Raw genomic sequence first — 22,198 nt, forward strand, 5'->3', positions numbered from 1 at the left:
GTTTCTTTCTGGCTACTTATTTTTTCATTAAGATGTGTATCAGCTTGAATTTGCCTACTGTATAATTAAAATAATTGTCAAAGCTTGACAATCTAACAGTGGTAGGGGCGTGTGCGTTTGTGTGTATGTGTGTGTGTGTGTGTGCACGCGCGCCTGTGACTTTAAGTGGCCCATGTCTTTAGAATCCAGGTAGTTAAGATGTATTTAGTGATTTGAAATACTGCATGTTGATGATAATTAGCAGTTGGCCTTTAAAAATAAGTTCCAACAGCTTAAAGAGTTGTAGATATAAAAATAACCTAATTTAGGTTTCAATTCCTCTGATTAAGCATGTGAAAGTATGTTTTAAAATCTGTCACATTGAAAAGACTACTGCTCTGTGCCCTTCTGTATTTTTGTCTCTTTGGGTTGAATATTGTATTTACTCACCATTTAATTTAATCATTCAGTAAGCAGACTCCCCACTCAGTTCAGTTCAATCGCTCAGTCGTGTCTGACTCTTTGCGACCCCATGAACCGCAGCACGCCAGGCCTCCCTATCCATCACCAACTGCCGGAGTCTATCCAAACCCGTGTCCATTGAGTCAGTGATGCCATCCAACCATCTCATCCTCTGCCGTCCCCTTCTCCTCCTTCCCTCAATCTTTCCCAGATTCCCCACTACAAACCTCTTAAAATGTAAGATTTAAATACAACACCAAATATAAAATCAAAACTGTATATAAAAAGTAGTATAATTTTGTTATATTTGGTTTTTTTCCTAACTTGGAAATATACATATTTGTATATATAACCTTCAAAACTAATGTAAGGTTAGAGAAGTGTTGGAAACAATAATGTGATATGTCTCAGACTTAAGTAGTTACATACCAGCAAAATCTTTCCATTATTCATCTTATTTGTGAGGTGATTAAATGTAACTTAATTGTATTTAATTTATGTCTTAAGCCAGCATGAAGAAAAACAAGTATTATTTATATTTAGAAATCCATAACAGTTGAAATTACAGAAGCAATTCTGTACTTTACTTACACATAAATGCTTAATGTCTAAATCTGTGGTAGGGTACAAAGTATGATAATGTTGTAAGTTACAACTTTGTAAGCATCCTAATGTACATTTAATGAACACCAGTGCTTCTAGTGTAGATTACGAGTACTGAAAATTAAATTCCTATTATAATTCCTTAATTTTTTAAGTAGACTCAAGTTTTTAGTTATGGAAATTTCAAAAACTTGAACAGGATTTTGAGATGCAAAATCTTAAATCATAACTGAAATATGTGATGGAAAGGTATATTTCAAACCATTGTAGTATATTTAGTGACTTTTTAATTTGAGAGTCTTTTAAAAAGAGGAGGTTAAAAATTCCTCTGTTAGAATTATTAGTACTGAAATTAGGCCTGGAAGTGAGAGAAAACTGTATTAAGTATGATCTAAGAAGACTAAATCTTTTCCATGTGAGTCAACATTGCCACACTAGATAGAATTTTTCATTATAAAAGTACAGGAAGGAAGTATGCATTATAACGGCAGAGCGTGTGTTTTCTTGATTCCTGGGGCTCATGGTGTGTGGGGAACCAGCACACTTTTTAAAGGCACTTTTGCACCTCTGTCGTGCATTTCACTTTTGTACCACTTAAATTTTTGACCTCCTATCCCCTTTTGTGTGCTAATTAGCGACTCAGGGCAATGCCTCTATTTTTTTATATGTTTGATATTTTCTTTGGAGGGAAAAAGTTCTTGTGTGATGATAACATACTATTCAAATGTACTTTCATTTAAATGTTTTAACTTTGCTGCTTTTAATAGGACGTTCATTTTGTATAGCAGATTCTTGCTACCCTAATAACAATAATTTCACTGATCTCTTGCTATATTTTAGCAAGGTAGGCTCTCTTAATTTCCACTTTCTTAGGGAGTATACTTTTACAAATAACAGAAGCAGTTCTCAATATTAGCATTAATTTTAAAAATCTAAGTGGTATTTTTCTTACTCAGCTTTAGAACTGTTTCAAACTCATTTTTAATTATGATGCATTAATTTGTTATTAGAGTTCTGTGCAATTAGTGTACTGCTCAAACACTTAATTTTTTTTTTTACTAACTTCATAAAATTAAGAAATTTGGGTTAAAGAACAAATCAACTATGTAATTCAAATAATGTGAATTGTAGCAGTACTTTCAGTGATCATCCATCCATTCACCTTTTTTACAAAATTAAGTATTAATTGCAACATGCTCTTCTAGGGTAAGCACCTTGGAACTATCAAGAAACGAATAGGTCCTTGCTCTCAAGGAGTTTACATTTGAATAGAATTTATAATCTAATGTATGTTAATATCATAACTGGATCACTCATCCAAAAAATAGCTACTGCCCACCTGCTCTCTGCCAGATACTTTCCTGAACAAGGTGGGTCTGCCCGAAGAGCTTATCTGCAGTTCCTTAGTCACTTGAAAACCCTTTTGTTTTATTCTCCTCAGAGTTAAAAATCTTATTTCAAAAGAAAATTTTACTTTGCATAGGAATAAAATTGGATTGATGAGGCTCATGTCTCTTCAATGTGCTTGACTGCCTTTCACGAATGGCTTAGACTTCCTGCTGACAGCAGCAAATCATAGAAACAAGGTTAATGTATTTCTTAGAAATATCCAACCCTGGGAAAGGAGTTTAAGGCATTTGAAAACATATATCTAGGACTTCCCTGGTGGTCCAGTAGTTAAGACTCCAGGCTTCCAATGCAGGGTGCGTGGGTTCAACCCCTGGTCAGGGAACTAAGATTCCACATGCTACATGGTGCAGACAAAAAAGTTTAAAAAATAAAAAGTAAAAACACATCTATCTAACCTTATTTTACCAAAAATCTGTATTTTCTTGAAAAAACACTGCCAGTGTTAATATCTAATTTTAGCTAAGTGATTACTGTGTTTTAATTTTTTCAAAATAATTTTACTGACCATCTTTACAGAACAAATTCATATAGAAATTCTATTTGTAGTTTCTGAAGGAACTGATGAAACTGGTTACAGGGTTTTTTTGTTTTAATTTTGAATTTCATGGTGTTGTATACTTCTAATTCATAAAGTTTGAATGAGAGGTTTAAACCTTTAATGTTTTGATTGCCATTTGTACAGTATTCTGTTAGGATTTGGAATTAGAAAATATTATGTAAATATTTCCATATATAAATGTTTCTCATTAGATTTTTCTTCAAAGGAAACTTTCAGAGTTGCATATACTTTTGCTGTCAAATACTGCTGGTGAGATGACCATTTATAAATTAAGTGATCTAGTCTTCTAATTAAGTTTTTCTTTTAGGCAGTAGAAAGACTTTATAGTTTAAAACTCGAAGCTTAATTTTACTTCTTTCTATAATGTGGTATGAGTTTAGAGTTGTATTTAATTTTTATATACAATACTTCAGAATATGCTTGAAAGATTTAAGAATACATTTTCTAAATATTATGAGAATAATACTGTATTTTTTCATTGGGTCAGAACAGTAAGTCTCAGTTACGTATTATTACCAATAGAATGCTACACAGAGATGATGGAAGGCATTTGGCTCCACTTTTGTTCCCTTTGACACAGATTCTTTCCCTTTTCCCTGTTTTATATATTTAGTGTCCTCTGCTCTCATATTTTCCTAATTATATTACCAGCAGGTAGGAGTATGCCAGTTAGAAACACTCTGGTTAAAACTGAAATTGTAGTTGACAGCTTACACTTTTATAAAAGTGGGGGAAAAGGTTAACTTGATATAACAACAGAGTGACATTTTTTTCTCCTCTATGGAAATGTTGCTTCATTTCCTCTACTACCCTCTTGGTGGCTTCTTTTTTTTTTTTTTCCAAACCAAAACAAGCCAATTCCATTTTCTTGAGCAAGAAAGGTTAGTGCATTACCTCACCAAGCCAATTAATAACTGTGTAAACGTGGGCTGAAAATGGGAAAATGTGGGAAAAGGAGTGGGAAGATGCCAATGAGGAGGACAGAGGAAGATTACTCTTAATTATTTAAAAAGCCATAGAAAAGTCTTCCTTGGACCCAGCTTATATTAAATAAGAACTGTTGCATCACATAAACCAGCAAGAACCAATCTTTGTTTTTGCAGATTGTTTGATTTTTCTAGCAAGTCAGATGATAAAAAAAATACTGCTTCTCCAGCATAGAAACAACTGAGAAAAAAAAGTCTTTCAGTTCTCTTCATTGTTCCAAAAGCCAGTGTTCTATAATAGCTTTCTCACTGAACTGAATGTTTAGAAAAATTGTTTAAAAAAAATTTTTTTTAACATAGTCCTCCTCATCCAGTAAAGAACTTTTAGTAACATTCGTGTTTGTAAGGTACTATCTGAAGTTAGATTTGTGTAAGAAATTGGGTAGCTGCAGAACAAAATTAGTACTATTTTAATTAGGTATAATGAATGGCACAAATTATCACAATGCTTCTAAACCTTTTAGGGTCACAGGCCCTTTGAGAATGAATAATCCTAGGAATTTGTCACCCAGGAAAATGCATAGAATGCAAATAACTCCTCAAAGTTTCCAGTATTGTAGTGGTTCATGGGGTCCTGGTTGAGACCCTATACTACAATACAACAGGGCACATCAGCCTTTCTCCTTCAAAGCCCATAAAAAATACATCATGGATGTCAAAATAATTTGAGTCTATTTTAAAGAATAGTTTGCATATTTAAAAGGTAGAAGAGGTAGACAGGGGTCTAGGCTAGGATTAATTGATATTAATTATGTTAACATCAGTATTAACATATTCTTTTAAAAATTTGTATCTTGAGGGCTGGAAAGAGAATGATTAGTATCCGGGCTAGTTTTGGAGGATAACATCATTTCTAAATTTGCCACTTTTGAATCTCAGCAGACAAGAGGTAAAACAAATGTTTATGGAACATTTCTGACCTGTGTAGTATAGATTTAATATATTCACAAACAGCACATTTGACTGTCAGATCTCACTCAGGTTTTAAGATTTCAAGCTTCCTTGTGTCAGAGTTTATTAAGTATTTAATTCACTTCAAATTCTGAGGAATTAGGTATTTACTGATACAGAATTTTAAAATAGGACCTAACATACAGCCACCAGTGTACAGGATTATGAGATTTCTTTTAAACATAACTGCCATGAAAAATGGATTAGCTTGTTGCATTTGTTGCCAAAATTGGATGTTTGGTTACAGTATATGTAATTCCCATTTGTGGGAATTTTGAAACATAGAGACTGTTGTCTTACCTGGTTAGCCCTTACCTAAGTCAACAGCATATCTGCAGCAGAACAGCTTATTTATAGTAATATGCCCAAATACTGGTTGGTTTCACTCTTGAAATTATTTCAGTTAATTTGTATAAATGTTATGAGTGGAGAGACCATGTTAAATGCATGTTGCATTATATATTTTTCAAAATCCATACATGTAAAACTAATACAGAAGTATTTCCTAAACACAGTGTGTAACAAAATTCTCCACAGTAATTCACCTACTGTTTGTAGTTTATGTGATCCAGACTCTTAAAGAAATTCCATTAATGTATATGTTGTATTTTGTACATTTCCTGGTCCAAAGAAAGTATGTAAATTCAGTTCTAACTTTTAAGAATGTACTTTTTGTTTTCAAGTCCGTTGAAGAAATCACATTCAACTTGTGAGTGGTTATAGATTGTATGAAATGGAAAGTAGAAATAATTCTAGCTTGCAAAACTGGTGCCACCAAATAAACAGGCAATTGCATAATGTGTGTGTATCTATGATTGTTTGATACTGCAAGCAGCATTTTGTTTTGCCAAGAAACCTGGAAATTTTGAATTGATTCATTAGGAGACCTTAAGAAAATTTTTGTTCAATTGAACTTGGTTAATTTGCTTAAAAGAACATAGATCTGATAGTTAATGATTTGAACTAGAATTGTCCCTCCCTGATTTTAGGAAGATGACTGAAAGCCTGGAAGTTCAGATTGATGGTTATTTTCATGAAAACATCCCAGAAATAAAAAAAAGCCATAAGTTGTTCCTCTTGGCAAGAGCATCCCATTTGTCATGTTGTGAATGTGTATTTCTTACTCCCTTAAAGAGTTGAGACTGCGTGGGGAGTGGCCTGGAAAAGGACTTCTCCACCTAGCTAGTATCCCTGGTGTAGTGCCCTTCTTAGTAGACACTTGGGTGTTTAGGGTGCCTGCTTCCTCTGCTCATTCTGAAAATTGGTTGAACTACCTCTGCCCTGTAGTTCATTCATGTCTGAAAGTGTGACTTATTTTATAAGCTTGCATAATTAGAGGGATTTTAGAGTACATTGAATTGATGATGTGAGTGAAGTTCTATGAACTGCAAGAGCTTATTTTGTTCATTTGCAATTTGTAATGAAAACACAATAATGAGACATCAAAACCAAAGGCAGCAAGTCTTATAGCTAAGTAAAATTGAAGTTAATAAGGATTAGTTTGCTTTATGCGTTAACTAGTATCCGTTCACTTGTCAAAGTGTGTTCTGCAGTTTTGTTTTTGTTTTTTTGTAGTTATTCTTTTGAATGTTGAACCTAGGTTTTTGTGGGGTCTTTTGTGTTTTTTTAGTAAGAAATGTTGATTTCAGTTGTCTCTCTCATATTAGTCACATACTGAGAAACTGATACTGCGGTACCTCCTTTTTTTCTTTGTTATCACTTAATAGTTCAGACTTGAAGTTCCCATCAAATCACAGACGTTTTAATTCTAGTTAAAAAGTCTATTCTTAGATGTGAAAGTGAAGTCACTCAGTCGTGTCCACCTCTTTGTGACTCCATAGACTGTAGCCTACCAGGCTCCTCTGTCCATGGGATTTTCCAGGCAGTAGTACTGGAGTGGATTGCCATTTCCTTCTCCAGGGCATCTTCCCAACCCAGGGCTCGAACCAGGGTCCTCCCGCATTGCAGACAGACGCTTTACCGTCTGAGCCACCAGGGAAGTTCATTATTAGATTAACTACCCTGAAAACCTTGGCATGAATGCCCTCTGTAGAATTTGGTTTTCTTGCCTCAAAACCACACAGTTAACCAGAAACTGGTAAAAGATTTGTGTTCTGCTGCCTATTGTCCTCATGAGACTCATATTTATTTTCATACCTAATATAACGCTATTCAGAGTATTGACAAAGCTTTTTGTAAGATTGTGTTTCATGTTACTGTTACCTAAATAGTGCATTAGCTAAACACACTAAATGTGTGTCATTCTCTGCTGTAGTTGGGGTACCAGGTTGGGTCTTTCAGATATATCATTTTCTCTATGGCTGTCCTTATAGCTACACAGATGTTTTTCTAGACACTTGATTCAGTGAAATTGCCAATATTTGATCATTTTTGATCTACCAAAATGGCCGTTTTTATCTGGCTCAATTTAATAGTTTCTGAAATTACTTCCTAAATGATCACATTGCACGTCAGTATAGTTGACCCTTGAACAATGTGGCAGTTAGTAATCGTGACCCTCTATATAGTTGAAAATCCAAGTATAACCTTATAGTTGGCCTTCCAAACCCTCGTTTCTGTGTCAGCAGACTCAACCAACCAGATTGGGTAGTACTGTAGCACATAGTGGGGGAAAAAATCCGCCAAAAGTGACCTGTGCAGTTAAACCTGGTGGTGGTCAAGGATCACCTGCACTTCTCATTGATATTTCAGTTAAATCATATCTCCTTAGAATTGATACTTAGAACTGGATGACAAGTTTAAAGAAAAGCTATAGCATTGAAAACATTTGCAAATATGAAGTTTGTTGAATATAGACAATACCAAATTTATAATTTCTACTTTGAAATTAACTGACAGCTCTTAAGATAACATTCATATTACTAACTTATTCTTTGTCACTCCCACTTTTCATAAAGCCCCTATAGTTGTTCTAGGATAGATCCAACTTGCTGCCTAGACATTGGTATGAGAAATGTTATTCTAGCAGTGACCCAGAAAGGGAGTAAAGTTGAATTTAAATGTTCAGGCAGAATTGCAATAAAGCATAAAAGATAAGGTGGGGAAATTATATTACATAATTGAGATAAGTGAAGAGTTCCTTTCAAACATTTTATTAAGGCTGTTGAAATGTATGGCTCCAACTCGGTCTTTGACTGTTGGATCCATACAATCAATTAAGTTTCCGAGAATCATACTCTTTAAGTTCAGTCCTTGTTAAAGGTGGATGAAGGCTCTAATTTAGTTCTAGGTGATGACCAGACTCTGACTTAGGTTGTAGTCAAGCTGTGACCTTCCTAAGGATCTTTTTGCTATTTGTGTTTGTTTTGTTAAAAAGTGGCTAAAATTGCCTAGTATTTAAAAATCAAAAGGTTTGTTAGAAAAGTTTTTGTTCTAAGTCAAAGGGATTATGTATTTTCTTCATATTAGCATCCTGAAACCATTCTGGGATTGTCTTTTAAATTCTCAGTGTTAACATTTTGAATGTATAGTTGGTTTATTTAATGAAGAAAACAATGTTTACCTCTATGTCATTGTCTTCCTTGGTGGCCCAAAGTGTAAAGAATCTGCCTGCAATGCAGAAGACCCTGGTTCGATCTCTGGGTTGGGGAGATTCCCCAGGAGAAGGGAATGGGCTACCCACTCCAGTATTCTTGCCTGGAGAATTCCATGGACAGAGGAGCCTGGTGGGCTACAATCTGTGGGATCACAGAGAGTCGGACATGATTGAGCAATTAATACATTTCATTTTTCCTTTCATTATGAGAGCAGAGTTATTCTCAATTATTTTAGCCATTGGTCTTTTAACTGCCTACTAACAAAACTGTATGGTTTTTTAAGACTTAAAGTCTCCAGAACATTCCTAACAAAAACTTAAAATTTTCTAGTGATTGAAGTAGAAGCACATGGGAAGTAATTTTTTTAAACTTTGCATTAGACAAATAAAAGTCCCCCTAATGGACATTCAGTTTTTATAGCTGTCTGCCTTTTTTGATGTATTTTGCCAAACTCTGCAGCAATGATCCTTAATGGAAAGAGGTCTTTTTAAGGGTAATGAAACTGTTTCTGTGCCTAGGTCACAGAAAGGAAGCTTGCTTGATGTCCTTCCTCAATATTTCCTTTTCTATCTGAAACCAGAATGATTGCCTTGTTTTTTTTCCTTTGGTTTTGTCTTAAATATCCTAAGTTCCTAGCATCATTCTACTTGAGGACTTCTGTAAATATTTTTTAGAAATATCTGAAAGCTTTGAATTCTGTATTCTTGGATATCATGAAGGTTTATCATGTGTTCTGACTTTTAAAACATACAGACTGGACAATTTAATGATAGTGAGATGATTATAAATGTGTCATATATGCATGTATAAATACCCTGGTTCAAGGTCCACTGCACCGTGCCCATCGGTACTGTTACTGGTTCAACCTGACCTTCAGAGAGGTTTGCCTGCTTCACCACCAGATGGATTTGACATCTGACAGGACCACAGTGTCAATAAATGCTTCACCTCAGAAGGATCAGGGCTCCAGGAAAACTTCCTAGAGGGCAAGTCTCCATAATTGGAGATAAGGAAGAATGAAGTAGCGGTTTTTGAGGATCACATATTTGGTGCTCTAAATCTGTTGGAACTGTCTTGACACTTTAGTTTCTTGGACTGAAAGTTAACACTTTTGTTCAGAAATCATTCATTCAGGTATAAAAATTGGAATACTTCATGTAAAAAGAATTATAATTTTTAATCTTAGAATCTGATTTTTCTTTTAAACATTAACTTGCAGTCATTTAACGGAGTTGGCATTTTTCTTTTTGGCATGGGAGGAGGAAGGGAATGTGGAGGAGGGGCAGAAAAGTAGACGAAAGGCAACAAGAGGAGGTTATTTAAAGTAAAGTATCTTTTTTAAGTTAAGAAAATTTTGTTTTGAAATTCCAAATAGAATTAATCAATTTAGTCCCTATAAATCATCTTTGTTTTACAGTAGTCAATGATGCATTACAGTTGATGAATTAGTCAAGTCTCTTTGCTCTCCATTAAGTCCCTCCAAAGGCCCTGTATTAGGAGAAGGAAATGAACCAACTTCAGGTGTTAACTGTCACTTGTAGGTCCCATTGGGAAAGCAATCAAAAGGAGGTTTATGATAAGGATTTCCCTTGTACAGTATTATCTGTTCCTGGCCTTTCTGAAGCAGTGGATTGCAATCTGCCAGCAAGATAGAATTACTTGGGAAGCTTAAAAAAATTCTTCAGCAGTGCGGGTTAGGTTGAAAGGTTCACACTTAAAATTACCCACCCACCCCCCGCCCCCAATCCCCAGTCACTGGCTCCCATTTCACTCAGTAAGAATCAAAGGCCTTACATGATCTCCCTACAAAGCCCCCTAAATAACCTGGTCCCTGTGACTTCTCACACACCTCTTCCTCCTTCGGCTTCCATACTGGTCTCCTGGCTGGTCCAGATCATGTCTGTCTCACCCAAACTCGAGGGTCTTACAGACACTTGATTTTTTTTACCTGTTCCCTCTACCTGGTTTGTTTCATTGACTAAAATGAGTCACATCTAACTTCAAGCAGACTTAAAAAGACCGAACCATTATATTATGAACAACCCTACTTATTAACATGGGGGCACAATATAATATGGATAAATAAGCCTATGCATGTGTGTGTGCCTGCAGAAGATGAGGTTGGTATGACATACACTCTAGGAGATGTGGTCTCTTCTGAACTGTGCCCTTTGAGAGGAGTACTGGTAGCAGAATGGCTGGGGCCACATTAGCATAGACTGTCATATTGTAAGAGTTCAAAATTATTAAGAGTCAACGCGATTGCACCTTTGGGGATGAAGTTGGAATACATAATGTTAAGGATGAGATTAGACATCTGTGCATGCTAAATCACTTCAGTCGGGTCTGACCCTTTATAATCCCATGGACAGAAGTGCACCAGACTCCTCTGTCCATAGGATTCTCCAGGCCAGAATATTAGAGTGGGTTGCCATTTCCTTCTCCAGTGGATCTTCCCAACCCAGGGATTGAACTCAGGTCTTTTAAGTCTCCTTCTTTGGCAGGCAAGTTCTTTACCTCTAGCGCCACCTGGGAAGCCCAAGATATCTGTACACAAAGCTAAGTAGGAAGAATCTTCCAAGCAAAGGAAAAGAAGTATCAGGAAAGGCAGCTGAAGCCAGTGAGACTGTTGGTCTTAGTGGGAACTTTCCCAATTATATAAGGGGAACTTTCCCAATCCCCTTTATCCTAAGGGGGATAAGAGTGAAAGTGAAAGTTGCTCAGTCGTGTCCCGACTCTTTGCGACTCCATAGACTATACAGTCCATGGAATTCTCCAGGCCAGAATACTGGAGTGGGTAGCCTTTCCCTTCTCCAGGGGATCTTCGCAACCCAGGAATCAAACCCAGATCACCCACAGTGCAGGCAGATTCTTTACCTGGTGAGCCCAAAAATACTAGAGTGGGTAGGGATCTTCCCAACACAGGAATTGAACCGGGGTCTCCTGCATTGCAGACGGATTCTTTACCAACTGAGCTATTAGGGAAGCCCAAAACAGCCAGACATCCTGGAATGTGAAGTCAAGTGGGCCTTAGGAAGCATCACTACAAACAAAGCTAGTAGTTCAGTTCAGTCGCTCAGTTGTGTCCGACTCTTTGCGACTCCATGAATCGCAGCACGCCAGGCCTCTCTGTCCATCACCAACTCTCGGAGTTCACTCAGACTCATGTCCATCAAGTCAGTGATGCCATCCAGCCATCTCATCCTCTGTCGTCCCCTTCTCCTCCTGCCCCCAATCCCTCCCAGCATCAGTCTTTTTCAATGAGTCAACTCTTCTCATGAGGTGGCCAAAGTACTGGAGTTTCAGCTTTAGCATCATTCCTTTCAAAGAAATCCCAGGGCTGATCTCCTTTAGAATGGACTGGTTGGATCTCCTTGCAGTCCAAGAGCTAGAAGAGGTGATGGAATTCCAGTTGAGCTATTTCAAATCCTCAAAGATGATGCTGTGAAAGTCCTGCACTCAATATGTCAGCAAATTTGGAAAACTCAGCAATGGCCATAGGATTGTAAAAGGTCAGTTTTCATTCCAATCCCAAAGAAAGACAATGCTAACTAAAGAATGCTCAAACGACCACACAATTGCACTCATCTCACATGCTAGCAAAGTAATGCTCAAAATTCTCCAAGCAAGGCTTCAACAGTACATGAACCATGAAATTCCAGATATTCAAGCTGGATTTAGAAAAGGAAGAGGAACCAGAGATCAAATTGCCAACATCCATTGGATCACTGAAAAAATAAGAGAGTTCCAGAAAAGCATCTATTTCTGCTTTATTGACTATGCCAAAGCCTTTGACTGTGTGGATCACAATATACTGTGGAAAATTCTGAAAGAGATGGCAATACCAGACCACCTGACCTGCCTCTTGAGAAACCTATATGCAGGTCAGGAAGCAACAGTAGAATTGGACATGGAACAACAGACTGGTTCCAAATAGGAAAAGGAGTACGTCAAGGCTGTATATTGTCACCCTGTTTATTTAACCTAATAAGCATGATGTACTGCAGAGTACATCATGAGAAACGCTGGGCTGGAAGAAGCACAAGCTGGAATCAAGATTGCTGAGAGAAATATCAATAACCTCAGGTATGCAGATGACACCACCCTTATGGCAGAAAGTGAAGAACTAAAGAGCCTCTTGATGAAAGTGAAAGAGGAGAGTGAAAAAGTTGGCTTAAAACTCAACATTCAGAAAACTAAGATCATGGCATCTGGTCCCATCACTTTTCATGGCAAATAGATGGGGAAACAGTGGAAACAATGGCTGACTTCATTTGAGGCCTCCAAAATCACTGCAGATGGTGATTGCAGCCATGAAATTAAAAGACGCTTACTCCTTGGAAGGAAAGTTATGACCAACCTAGACAGCATATTAAAAAGCAGAGACATTACTTTGTCAACAAAGGTCTGTCTAGTCAAGGCTATGGTTTTTCCAATAGTCGTGTATGGATGTGAGAGTTGGACTATAAAGAAAGCTGAACGCCGAAGAATTGATGATTTTGAACTGTGTTGGAGAAGACTCTTGAGAGTCCCTTGGACTGCAAGGAGATCCAACCAGTCCATCCTAAAGGAGATCAGTCCTGGGTGTTCACTGGAAGGACTGATGTTGAAGCTGAAACTCCAATACTTCGGCCACCTGATGCGAACAGCTGACTCATTTGAAAAGACCCTGATGCTGGGAAAGATTGAAGGCAGGAGGAGAATGGGACGACAGAGGATGAGACGGCTGGATGGCATCACTGATTCAATGGACATAGGTTTGGATGAACTCCGGGAGTTGGTGATGGACAGGGAGGCCTGGCGTGCTGCAGTTCATGGAGTCACAAAGAGTCGGACACGACTGAGTGACTGAACTGAACTGAACTGGAGGAGGTGACCAAAGAAGACAAAGAGGGATAAGAGAAGTTTAGAGAAAGATAGATGTCTAAGAAAGCCAAATTCTTGGGTCCTTTGCTTCTTGAAAAGAGCTTCCATGAAATTTATCTTATGAGTACAACATCGCTTATCTCAAATCAGCTTTACTCAGTGGCATTTCAGTAACACATGGAATTGTCCTTCCCTCACACACCAGTCAGGGCAATGTTGCCCTGAACCTCAGTCTTTAAATAATTTTGGCTGATTGTCCAGTCAGAAAAATCTATCTTGTTATGTCTTTCACCCAAATGGAGTATTCTGGAGTGTCCGGAAAAGAGATGGGCTGCGGAGAGCCTTGGCAGTAGCTCTGGCAGCCCTTCGGATTCATGTAGAAGGTGTTCTTCACAACCGTAGCTAGCCGGGCTTCTACCCGCCCAGCATGAGCCAGGAGCTGTGGTCTAGAACCGTGCACTCTGAGGCGAGTTACTGGGAGCAGGAGGCGGGACCACATGAATTGCTGTTTGAGGTTTCCTGTTTGCTCTCGCTTTGCTGCTGCTGCCCTTTGCCACCACCTCCCTCCAAGCCAAAACAAAGTAACACTGACATTGAGAATGTGGAGTCAGTTAAAAGCAATCAACCACCTGATAGTTTATCATTCTCCAAGTTTTTAAGATGGACAACGTATACAATTTTAAAAACATTATAAAACAATCTCCAGTTTGTCAGCAACTCATCTCTGAAGTGACTATCTTCAGATGTATAATTATGTGCATATTTTTGAGCTGCTTTTAAAGCTATTACCCAAGTCAATTCATGATGAATGTGATAATTTGTATGCAAATACTGTTTTATTCTCTCAGAAAGCTTCCCTTCACCCATGGTGCTCTGCTTGATTCCATTCTAAAGCAGTTGTTACTCTACCATTTGTGGCTCGGACATAAGTGATATATTTTTCTTCCTGGTAAATGTGATGTGTTTAGTAGAAATTCTCTGAAGGTAAGTAGTAAGCAAGAAAAACAAAAGCAAAACCTAACAGCATGGGCTCTGCCCACCTACCGGATGCTTCATCTTCCTGCTGCTCAGCTGTCCCGCCCAGTGTTGCTGGGGAGAATTGTTCCCCAACATTAAATGAACCCCTGCCTACAAAACCCTGCTGCTAAGTTGCTTCAGTCGTGTCCGACTCTGTGCGACCCCATAGACGGCAGCCCACCAGGCTCCGCCGTCCCTGGGATTCTCCAGGCAAGAACACTGGAGTGGGTTGCCATTTCCTTCTCCAGTGCATGAAAGTGAAAAGTAAAAGAAAAGTCGCTCAGTCGTGTCTGACCCTTAGTGATCCCATGGACTGCAGCCTACCAGGTTCCTCTGTCCATGGGATTTTCCAGGCAAGAGTACTGGAGTGGGGTGCCATTGCCTTCTCCTGAAATACCCTAAAACTGCTCCTGTCAAAGGCCCCTCCACTGAGGTCCACACCTGTGACTCGGGAGGCAGTGTGCATGGAAACCATCTGCCGTCTCTACTGCATGTTCCTGGGCACAAGCAGATACTTAGGGGATCATTACCCAGAGGCGAGACGGAGGCCCATCTCTCTGAGGTGTTTCCAGGACCACCAGAGTGTGTTTCACATTTGCCACAGGCCTGTATTTTGAGTTAGACTGCACTAAACCTCCAGACTTGGTGACAGTCTTTCCAGTCATTTTCTTGTGGTGCAGGGAAAAGACAAATCAAATAAAGGTTCTCAGGTATATGGATTATTGTATAAGTTAAAAAATATTAATTAAAATATAGTAGATTTACATCCTACCATAATTTAAAATAACCTATTTTTTAAAAGTCCTTAAGCTGGAAAAGAAACCAGTATTTTTTCAAACTTTGGTTCATCTGAGCCACCTGGATTAACCTATCAAAGAAGACTGCACCACCTTTATTATTTTTTGACGAATTTGTTACTGTAAAATACACATAACAAAAGTTAGCATTTAACATATTCAGTGGTATTAAGTACATCCACAGTGTTGTTTAGCTGTCCCCACTATTTATTTCCAGAGCATTTTCACCATCCCAAACAGGAACTCTGTACCCATTAAGCAATAACTCCCCATTCTCCCCTCCCTTTGGCCTTTGGCAACCTCTGTTCTACCTTCTATCTCTAGGAATTCGCCGATTCTAGATACTTTATGTAAGTGAAATGATACACTATTTGTCCTTTTGTGTCTGGCTTATTTCACTTAGAGTAATGTTTTCAAGTTTCATCCATATTGTAGTGTTTATAGGAATTTTCTTCATTTTGTGGTTATTCCAGTGATGTATGTACCACAATTTGTCTAGCCACTGATGAACACTTGGGTTTTTTCCATCTTCTGGATCTTGTGGATAGTGCTAGGAATGGGCATACAACTTTGAGTCCCTGTTTTCAATTCTTTTGGGTATTTAGGAGTGGAATTGCTAGATCTTATTGTAATTATTTCTTCAGCTTACTAAGGAACCATCAGACTGTTTTTCCACAGTGGCTGCACCATTTTTCATTCCCACCAGCAATGCATGAAGGTTCCAATTTCTCCACATCCTCACCAACACTTATTTTCTGTTTGTTTGAATAATAGCCATTCTAATGGGTGTGCAGTGATATCTCATGGTGGGTTTGATTTGCATTTCCCTTATGACTAAATTCAGAAAACTAAGATCATGGCATCTGGTCCCATCACTTCATGGCAGATAGATGGGGAAACAGTGGAAACAGTGGCTGACTTTATTTTTCTGGGCTCCAAAATCACTGCAGATGGCAGTTGCCACAATGAAATTAAAAGACGCTTACTCCTTGGAAGGAAAGTTATGACCAACCTAGACAGTATATTAAAAAGCAGAGACATTACTTTGCCAACAAAGTTCCATCTAGTCAAGGCTATGGTTTTTCCAGTGCTCATGTATGGATGTGAGAGTTGGACTATAAAGAAAGCTAAGCGCTGAAGAATTGATGCTTTTGAACTGTGGTGTTGGAGAAGACTCTTGAGAGTCCCTTGGACTGCAAGGAAATCCAACCAGTCCATCCTAAAGGAGATCAGTCCTGGGTGTTCATTGGAAGGACTTATGCTGAGGCTGAAACTCCAGAACTTTGGCTACCTGACGCGAAGAGCTGACTCATTGGAAAAGACTCTAATGCTGGGAAAGATTGAGGGCAGGAGAAGGGGACAACAGTCATCTCCGACTTATTATGACCCCATGGACTGCAGCATGCCAGGCTTCCCTGTCCATCACCAACTCCTGGAGCTTGCTCAAACTCATGTCCATCACGTCAGTGATGCCATCCAAGCATCTCATCCTCTGTCGTCCCCTTCTCCTTCCACCCTCAATCTTGAAATGTTCCCTTGGTAACTCTAATTTTTTTGAAGAGATCTCTAGTCTTTCCCATTCTATTGTTTTCCTCTATTTCTTTGCACTGATCACTGAGGAAGGTTTTATTATCTCTCCTTGCTATTCTTTGGAACTCTGCATTCAGATTGATATATCTTTCCTTTTCTCCTTTGCCTTTAGCTTCCCTTCTTTTCTTAGCTATTTGTAAGGCCTCCTCAGACAACCATTTTGCCTTTTTGCATTTCTTTTTTGGGTGTACAGTCTTGATCACTGCCTCCTGTACAATGTCATGACCTCCATAGTTCTTCAGGTACTCTGTCAAATCTAATCCCTTGAATCTATTTGTCACTTCCACTGTATAATTGTAAGGGATTTGATTTAGGTCATACCTGAATGGTCTAGTGGTTATCCATAAGTTCTTCAATTTAAGTCTGAATTTTGCAAGAAGGAGTTCATGATCTGAGCCACAGTCAGCTCCCGGTCTTATTTTTACTGACTGTATAGAGCTGTCCATCTTTGGCTACAAAGAATATAATCAATCTGACTTCAGTATTGATCATCTGGTGATGTCCATGTGTAGAGTCTTCTCTTGTGTTGTTGGAAGAGGGTGTTTGTTATGACCAGTGTGTTCTCTTGGCAAAACTCTATTACCCTTTGCCCTGCTTCATTTTGTTCTCCAAGGCCAGATTTGCCTGTTACTCCAGGTATCTCTTGCCTTCCTACTTTTGCATTCCAGTCCCCTATAATTAAAAGGGCATCTTTTTTGGGTGTTAGTTCTAGAAGGTCTTGTAGGTCTTCATAGAACTGTTCAGCTTCTTCAGCATTACTGGTTGGGGCATACAGTTGGATTACTGTGATATTGAATGGTTTGCCTTGGAAACAAACAGATCATTCTGTCATTCTTGAGATAGGAATGTGTTTAAATTATTTGAAACCTTTAGATATGTACACACTACTATTTGTTGTATCAACAACACTATTTCCTCTTAATGGTCTGTGTGAATTGTTCCCACGATTGTATTTTGTTCAAAATACTCTGTGGCTCTCTCTAAAGAGGACTTCATGTGGACCCTCCATTGGGAAGATTACACACTCCCATGCCATTAGGCTGGCCACGTGGTTTTCTTTCACCAGTTGAGTGTGAGGTTAAGAGATTTCCACAAAGAAGCTTTTGTCATGTAGTTCTGCCCTTTTCCCTCTGTCATGAGCTTGGCACTGCCCCATACACTGGCCTATACCATCATCCTTGGTCCCAGAGTGAAGAGGACATGAGCAGAGCTGAAACTACTGACCCATAATTGACACATAATGCAAATGAAAAATAAACCTTTGCTGTCATAAGCCACTGAGAGTTGGGAGTCACTTGGCAAGTGCTACTTAAAAAAAAAAAAAATGAGTCAACAATGAAATCAAAAAAATAAAAAATACCTCAAGACACATGACAAATGCAAACATGACCTTACAAAATCTATGGGATGAAGCAAAAGCAGTTCTAAGAGGGAAGTTCACAGCAGTACAGGCCTGCCTCAAGAAATAAGTAAAATCTCAAACAAACAACCCAATCTACTACCTAAAAGAATTAGAAAAATATGAACAAATAAAACCCCAAAGTGGTATAAATGAACCTTTTTCCAAACAGAAATAGAGTCACAGATGTAGAAAACAAACTTATGGTTACCAAGAGGGAGATTGGCAGGGAGGGGAAGGAGGGATAAATTGGGAGATTGGCACTGATATACAGATACTACCAAATAAAATAGACAATAAGAACCTAGTGTTCAGCACAGGGAACTCTGCTCAGTACTTTGCAATTCCCTAGGAAAAGGAGTACGTCAAGGCTGTATATTGCCATCCTGTTTATTTATATGCAGAGTACATCATGAGAAACACTGGACTGGAAGAAACACAAGCTGGAATCAAGATTGCTGGTAGAAATATCAATAACTTCAGATATGCAGATGACACCACCTTTATGGCAGAAAATGAAGAGGAACTAAAAAGCCTCTTGATGAAAGTGAAAGTGGAGAGTGAAAAAGTTGGCTTAAAGCTCAACATTCAGAAGACGAAGATCATGGCATCCAGTCCTATCATTTCATGGGAAATAGATGGGGAAAGAGTGGAAACAGTGTCACTCTATATTTTGGGGGGCTCCAAAATCACTGCAGATGGTGACTGCAGCCATGAAATTAAAAGACGCTTACTCCTTGGAAGGAAAGTTATGACCAACCTAGACAGCATATTCAAAAGCAGAGACATTACTTTGCCAACAAAGGTTCGTCTAGTCAAGGCTATGGTTTTTCCTGTGGTCATGTATGGATGTGAGAGTTGGACTATGAAGAAGGCTGAGCACCGAAGAATTGATGGTTTTGAACTGTGGTGTTGGAGAAGACTCTTGAGAGTCCCTTGGACTGCAAGGAGATCCAACCAGTCCATTCTAAAGGAGATCAGCCCTGGGATTTCTTTGGAAGGAATGATGCTAAAGCTGAAACTCTAGTACTTTGGCCACCTCATGCGAAGAGTTGACTCATTGGAAAAGACTCTGATGCTGGAGGGATTGGGGGCAGGAGGAGAAGGGGACGACATAGGATGAGATGGCTGGATGGCATCACTGACTCGATGCACTTGAGTCTGGGTGAACTCTGGGAGTCGGTGATGGACAGGGAGGCCTGGCGTGCTGCGATTCATGGGGTCGCAAAGAGACACGACTGAGCGACTGAACTGAACTGAACATGGGAATAGAATCTTAAAAAGGGTGATATATGCATATGCATAACTGATTCACTTTGCTGTACACCTGAAACTGATACCACACTGTAAATCAACTGTACTCCAATGAAAATTAATTTAAAAAAATTTCCTCCAAAATTTTCTCCAAAAAGTTCAGAACCTAACAAATTTACTGGGAATTCTACCAAGAAGAACTTACATCTATCCTTCTCAAAATATTTACAAAAATTGAAAATGAGGGAACCCTCCCAAATCTACTCCATGAGGCTACTATCACCCTGATAGCAATACCAGATGAAGATATTATAAAAAAAGATAATTATAGGTCAGTATCTTTGATGAATATATAGGCAAAAGTCCTCAACAGAATATTAACAAACCAAACCTAATAATACCTTAAAGGGATCACACACCATGGTCAAGTGGGATTTATTCCAGGGATGCAAGAATTTTTCAGTATCTACAAAATGAGATACACCACATTAACAAATTGAATAAAACCCACTATCATTTCAATATATATACATTAGTCGCTCAGTCATGTCCAACTCTTTGTGACCTCATGGACTGTAGCCCACTAGGCTCCTCTGTCCATGGGATTTTCCAGGCAGAATATTGGAGTGGGGAGCCATTTCCTTCTGCAGATCATTTCAATAGATGCATAAAAAGCTTTTTACAAAATTCAACATCCATTTATGATTAAAAAAAAAAAAAAACTCTCCAGAAAGTGGACACAGAGGGAACCTAACCCAATATAATAATGGCCACATACCCCATGGATTTGCACTTCCAAAACCATGCTGAATAAAAGTGGTGAGAATGCACATCCTTGTCTTGTTCTTGATCTCAGAGGAAATGCTTTCGGCTTTTCACCACTGAGTATGATGCTAGCTATCAGTTTGTCACGCACACATGCTAAGTTGCTTCAGTTGTGTCCAACTCTTTGTGACCCTATGGACTATATTTCGCCAGGCTCCTCTGTCTGTGGAATTCTCCAGGCAAGAATACTGGAGTGGGTTGCCATGCCCTCCTCCAGGGAATCTCCCGACCCAGGGATGGTCTCCTGCTTGGCAGATGGATTCTTTACCACTGAGCCACTGGGGAAGCCCGTGGGTTTGTCATACATGGCCTTTATTATGGTGAAGCAGGTTCTCTCTATGCCCACTTTTTGGAGAGTTTTTATCATAAATGGGCAGGCTGTTGGGTGGGGCCAAGTCTCAGTGCCAAAAAGGTGACCTCTGGGAGAGTTCATGCTGGAGAACATTCCCTGGGGCCTCTGGCATCAGTGTTGCTGCCCCTACTGTGAGCCACAGTTGACTCCCAACCTTCCTAGGAGGCCCTCCAAGACGCACAGGTAGGTCGGCCCAGGCTCCTATGAAGTCACTGCTTTGCCCTGGGTCCCAGTGGACATGAAACCTCGTGCATCCTCCAAGAGCAGAGTCCCTGCTTCCCTCAGTCCTGGGGAGCTTCTGCACTCAAACCCTGCTGGTCTTCAAAGCCAAACGCTCTTGGGGCTCCTTCTCCCAAATACCAGATCCCCAGACTGGGGAGCCTGATGTGTGGCTCAAAACTCTCACTCCTATAAGAAAATTCCTGTAATATAATTATTTTCTGGTTTGTGGGTCACCCACCTGGTGGGTATGGGATTTGGTTACATCACAAAAGTGCCCCTCCTAGCATCTCATTGTGGCTTCTTCTTTGTATTTGCATGTAGAGTATCTTTTTTGGTAGATTCTGTGGTTTTTGTTTGTTTTTTGTCAATGGTTGTTCACCAGTTGTGATGTCACAAGAGGAGTTGCATGTTTGGAAAAAAATTAAATACCTAGGAAGCAACAAAGCACATTTACACATTAGAAGGCGTCACTGTTTGGCATGACAGGGAGACAGTAGCCCCCATGCTGGACCTGCTGCAAGCAGGGACTGCTCCTCACAGCCAGTCACAACTTATCCAAAGAGCTTGATTTCTTGACCCGCAGTCCCTCTGGAGGGCAAAGCAGTGCCTATGGTTGAGGAATAGCGCCCTGCGTGGCCAGAGATCCCATTCCAGTCAGCGATGTGAGGCCATGGAATTGGGTAAGGAAGGGAAGGGAGACGGAAAGGTGCAGGCAGCAGAGTGTTTGGCTTTGTCCTGAATTTCAAAACAATGTGCTCAGCTGGTTTTCATTTTAGTTCGTGTTCCAAAACTCTTAAGAGCATTTATACATTTGGATGATGGTCACAGAAGAGTAAACGTGTTCCTATATGTAGCACGTGATTTTAGGTAGACAAAGCCTGAGGGTGACATCATTTGAGGAGACAAGAGCTCCAGCTTCTTGCTCACGGGCAGCTGTTGCTGTTTGCTCTCAAGGCCCCACCACACTGGTGATTCTACTGGTTTCTACACCTTTGCTGCTACCAACTGATGAACTCCCTCCACAGACTAGTAATCCAAAGAGAGAGACTCTGATTGGCTGGCCAGTCAATATCCATTTTCAAAAGTCTTGTTGGGCTGTGGGATAGCTGACTTAGATTCAGGTGCCAACCTCTGACCTAGGGTGGCGAGGTCACGTGGGTGAGTCAAGGTCATCTTCAAGCGTAGCAGGGACTCAGATCACAGCCAGCACGTTAGTGGAGGGTTTTACTTAACATTTTCAACAGTATCGGCAAGCCCTTGAGCTAATCTGTGTAGGAGACAAAGGTGTGGAAAAGACTTGATTCCTGACATTCACGAGTAGGAATCAATCTTAAATATTCATTGGAAGGACTGTTGCTGAAACTTAAAT

Source organism: Bubalus kerabau, chromosome 10 (assembly GCF_029407905.1).
Source record: "Bubalus kerabau isolate K-KA32 ecotype Philippines breed swamp buffalo chromosome 10, PCC_UOA_SB_1v2, whole genome shotgun sequence".
NCBI classification, from domain to species: domain Eukaryota; kingdom Metazoa; phylum Chordata; class Mammalia; order Artiodactyla; family Bovidae; genus Bubalus; species Bubalus kerabau.